The following is a 5580-nucleotide window of genomic DNA, read 5'->3' as shown; positions in this document are numbered from 1 at the left end:
GTGTATGTTATTCATATCCTCATTGGTTAAGAGGATGAAACTCCCCTCGACATATGCCTATATAATATCTGTATTTCTATGAATAAATTGAAGTATTGAGGATACATTTGACTGTGTGTTTTCTTACTTCCCGGCCGTATTTACACTTTAAGGAGACTGAGAAAAGGTCACAGTGGCAAAGAGAATTTACAAAGGGACCAAATTGTTATTCTTTATTAACAATCACGCATCATTTTCAACTGTGTAGACCAGAAGCGAACACTTCATAATTGGAAGCACTGGGGCTTTGGGTCAAAGTTTGGGTCAAAAATTTTGAATCCTCATTAAGCAAAAAGGCTCAGAATAATTAAATATTTCTCTTGTTAAGTCAAAAAAAAAAAGATGGTAGCATAATTCAAATGCATATCAAAGACAAAGTTGTGAATACATTTATTGCCATAAGTCTTTCAAATTATAAAAAAAAATAAGTAAAGTTAAACAGTATGTCATTTTTTGCCCTTCACTTGGATTTCAAATTAATAGTGACACACAATTTGAATAAATATTATAATATGAATAAGGGATTTTAAAATGCACAGTGATGTTTTCTGGTTTTACTTCAGGACACAAATTTTACATTGGACATCAAAAACAATGCTTGAATTTGTTATTGTACAGAATTTGAAAAATCATTGGAAATCAAGCTACAAATTCAAGGAAAAGTTCTCCCAAAAATGAAAATTGACTCACCCTCAGGCCATCCAAGATGTAGATGAGTTTGTTTCTTCATCAGACCAGTTTGAGAGGAATTTAGCATTGCATCACTTTCTCACCAGTGGATCCTCTGCCGTGAATGGGTGCCGTCAGAATGAGAGTCCAAACAGCTGATAAAAACATCACACAATAATCCAAAAGTAATCCACACAACTCCAGTCCATTAGTTAATAATTAAACAATTAATAAGAAAACAATTCATAAGCAAAACGTTGTGTGTTTGTAAGAAATAAATCCATCAAGACGTTTTGAATTTTAAACCAACAAAGAGTCCTCTCTTACAAACACACAGCTTTTTGCTTCACAAGACATTAACTGATGGACTGGAGTGGTGTGGATTACTTGTGGATTAATGTGATGTTTATATCAGCTAAATTTTCATTTTTGGGTGAACTATTGCTTGAATATTATCTTGAACTGATAGACTAAACAATATGAAAAATTACTTACATGTTTGGTTTCTAAATGTCTTTTAAATTTTGATATGTTTCACCATTTATCTTACTGAAATATTTCCTCTGCCCTTGTTGATTAACAGGTTAAGAATCACCAGTAAGACTTGTTATGAATTCTTCACTCCAAAAGAGACAACAGAAGCATAAAGGATCAATCCTCCACAGACACATTCCCATCTCTCTTGGCACCATTTTCTGGGGCCACTGCATTGAGAGAATTTCCTCAAACGGGGCTTGAAATGCTTTGGCACAGAACAAGAGACGAAGAACAACTTGAGTGTTGCAGCACTGCCTGGCGTGTGTCAGAGAACATGGTGCTCTATGGGTCCACTGAGTGCTGCATAAAATACCTGCCAACAATGACAAATCACCCATAATATCATGCCATGCGTTTCCAAGGGAGGCACAGGCAGAACATTACCTTCATTTCTAGATGTCAAAAGAGGTGCTTTATTTTGATGGATCTTGCCAAAGAGGTGGCAGACTGTGTAGCATGAAGTCATACAGATGAGTAGCTTACAACGCAACCATGCACACTAGCAACATTTATTATTGCATGTTGCACTTTTCTCGTCTCCAAACATGCAAAAGTATGGGACAGTTGACAGAGCCTGAGTGTTACATATATTAAATTCTAATGTAACATCCTATTTCTAAAGAAAGCAACATGTCATTGTCTTGTTAGTGCTTCATTAAGTTGCAAGAGTCTATAAAATAAATGTGATAATTCTGAAAGGAAACCATGTTACATAACCAAAAGAGTGACAGTTTATCTTAACATACAACATTAAAATAACACTGTGAATATTAATAAAAAATGTTTATACTCAGCATTTTTGTGACAATGCTTCCATGGAGTAGAAGCAAAGCAACTCTCAACTGGCACTTTTTATTTAATTGCAAATAGTAACTATATAATCGCACAGCTCTTAATATAATGTTAGATACTTAAGTATGTCCAGATTTATCTGCGTACATACAGTATACTTGCATATGGCGATATATGTGACCCTGGAGCACAAAACCAGTCTTAAGTCGCTGGGGTATATTTGTAGCAATAGCCAAAAATACATTGTATGGGTCAAAATCATCGATTTTTCTTTTATGTTAAAAATAATTAGGATATTAAGTAAAGATCATGTTCCATGAAGATATTTTGTAAATTTCCTACTGTAAATATATTAAAACTTACTTTTTGATTAGTAAAATGCATTGCTAAGAACTCCATTTGGGCAAATTTAAAGGCAATTTTCTCAATATTTAGATTTTTTTTTTCACCCTCAGATTCCAGATTTTCAAATAGTTGTATCTCAGCCGAAAATGGTCCTATCCTAACAAACCATACATCAATTGAAAGCTTATTTATTCAGCTTATTATCAATTTCAGATGATGTATAAATCTCAATTTCAATAAATTTACCCTTATGACTGGTTTTGTGGCCCAGGGTCACATATGCTAAATAGCAAATCTCAACTGCTTATTTGCTTGAAAACTACACTGAACAAAATTATAAACGCAACACTTTTGTTTTTGCCCCCATTTTTCATGAGCTGAACTCAAAGACTTTTTCTATGTACTCAAAAGGCCTATTTCTCTCAAATATTGTTCACAAATCTGTCTAAATCTGTGTTAGTGAGCACTTCTCCTTTGCCGAACCAACATTCCACAGTCCACAATCTACAACCTGATCACCTCTATGCGAAGGAGATGTGTTGCATTGCTTGAGGTAAATGGTGGTCACACCAGATACTGACTGGTTTTCGGACCCCCCCGGACCCCCCAATACAGTAAAACTGCACATTTTAGAGTGGCCTTTTATTATGGCCAGCCTAAGGCACACCTGTGCAATAATCATGCTGTCTAATCAGCATCTTGATATGCCACACCTGTGAGGTGGATGGATTATCTCGGCAAAGGAGAAGTGCTCACTAACACAGATTTAGACAGATTTGTGAACAATATTTGAGAGAAATAGGCCTTTTGTGTACATAGAAAAAGTCTTAGATCTTTGAATTCAGCTCATGAAAAATGGGGGCAAAAACAAAAGTGTTGCGTTTATAATTTTGTTCAGTGTATATTATGGCCCAGCTCTAATCTGCTAAATGCAACTGTATGAAGATATTTAGATATTATAAACATTAACATCCTGATTTTCTGTAAAGCTGCTTTGAAACAATGTGTATTGTGAAAAGCACTATACAAATGAAATTGACTTGACGTACTTGAAGGTCATAAAACACACTATGACAATTGCACTATGAAACAAATACAATTTCAACTGTAAAGCAGCTCTAGAATGACAATAGTGTCATAATTCAGCTGAGTTTAGTTCAATGTTGATTCAATTCAGTTTCAATAAAGCTTCTATAATGAAACTGGTTCAATAACTATGAAACATCTTCAATTTCTACTATAAAAGAGCTTTACAAAAGACAATTGTCATTATTCAGCTGAATTCAGCTCATGAAAAATGGGGGCAAAAACAAAAGTGTTGCGTTTATAATTTTGTTCAGTGTATATTATGGCCCAGCTCTAATCTGCTAAATGCAACTGTATGAAGATATTTAGATATTATAAACATTAACATCCTGATTTTCTGTAAAGCTGCTTTGAAACAATGTGTATTGTGAAAAGCACTATACAAATGAAATTGACTTGACGTACTTGAAGGTCATAAAACACACTATGGCACTGTCTGACAGCAGTCTGAACCAGCATGACATCAGATAATATTTGAATAAACAAGTCATCGGATGTAATTTCCTCTCTTTCATGTTATGCCAGTTTTCTTAGCCGTTCATTTTCAAGTCGACTTGACCTTTGCGACCCATTCAACTTCCAAAATGTGACATGTTTCCAAGTGAAATAGGAGAATCAGTGAGAAGCGAATGACTTTTTATCCACCGGGAGTTGATTAGAAAATTAGTTTGATGCCAGAATACAGCTGGACCTGAATGTGAGTTTGCAGTGGGTTGTGAGGGAACACCCATCCTAAAACACCACCGGCACATTTGAGGAGGCTTTTTGACTGGAACGTGAAGGTTAAAGATCAATATTATTGCTTCTTTTTCAAATCTATTATTAGATTTAATTTATTATTGCGGTAGTTTACCACTTTTAAATTACTGTGAGATCAATTGTGTTAATAATTGGAATAGAAAGGTAAAAATACAGTAAGAGGTAAAAACAGTAGCCTAAACCGATGTTCAAATAGCAATTTGTCTATTGGTTAACAATATCCAGTCTTTGTGGCAGTCAAGTTACATTTATTTAAATAACACTTTATACAACAGAGATTGTTTCAAAGCAGCTTCCCAGTAATAAACAAGAAAATAACAGTTCTTCAATTATGAAACAAATACAATTTCAACTGTAAAGCAGCTCTAGAATGACAATAGTGTCATAATTCAGCTGAGTTTAGTTCAATGTTGATTCAATTCAGTTTCAATAAAGCTTCTATAATGAAACTGGTTCAATAACTATGAAACATCTTCAATTTCTACTATAAAAGAGCTTTACAAAAGACAATTGTCATTATTCAGCTATATTTAATTCATGTTTTGTTCTCATCCAACATTTTCAGTGCCATCAAAGTGATAATATTATAGGATTTTAAGTGTCTTTTAAACCCTAAAAAGTATTTTCAGTAAATCAAAGCATTTTGATAAAGAATTATGAAACTTCAGACATTAGTCTTTAGTTATTTACAACATATAATTGAATACATTACATGATATGCTGATCAATTGCGCAATGATTATTGTATCTTATAGGTAGAAACAAAAATGATGTAATCGTGGTTATATGGTCATATATATATATATATATTTTTTTTTTACATTATTAACTAAAAATTATTTGTTATGCTGGCAGCCATAATGCTGGTGAAGACAAATATTTATTTATGCACTAAATGCTCAACAATTATTGTATCTTATAGGCTGAAAATAAAATGATTTAACGGTGGTTATATTGAACTACTACACAAAAATGAATGTTGTGGTTATCCAGTGATGTTTTTGCGCTGCAATGACTGCTAGTCTAAGTGCAGACTTCAACAATGAAGTTTTCAGCACTCTCTGGCTGCATGTCTGACCCCCTTGAGACAGTGTGTGGCACACATTATGAATTACACACCTTCTGATTGTGACTCGAATCACTTTACACCCGATTGTGGCATTTATCACACCACATCAAACAATATCAGCTCAGAAAGGGGCAGAGAGAGGGAGAAATGGAGCAAGAGACACAGAGTAAGCGACAATAAGGCCTTATGGTTGCTTAAGAGAGATGGATGGTAGCCTGATCACCCTGATTGAAGTGGGAGAGAGAGAGAGAGAGAGAGAGAGAGAGAGAGAGAGAGAGAGAGAG

The sequence above is a fragment of the Sinocyclocheilus grahami genome, unplaced genomic scaffold (assembly GCF_001515645.1).
Source record: "Sinocyclocheilus grahami isolate Dianchi unplaced genomic scaffold, SAMN03320097.WGS_v1.1 scaffold190.1, whole genome shotgun sequence".
Lineage (NCBI taxonomy): Eukaryota > Metazoa > Chordata > Actinopteri > Cypriniformes > Cyprinidae > Sinocyclocheilus > Sinocyclocheilus grahami.
The sequence above is the reverse complement of the archived record's forward strand: the minus strand, read 5'-3'. Positions refer to the sequence as shown.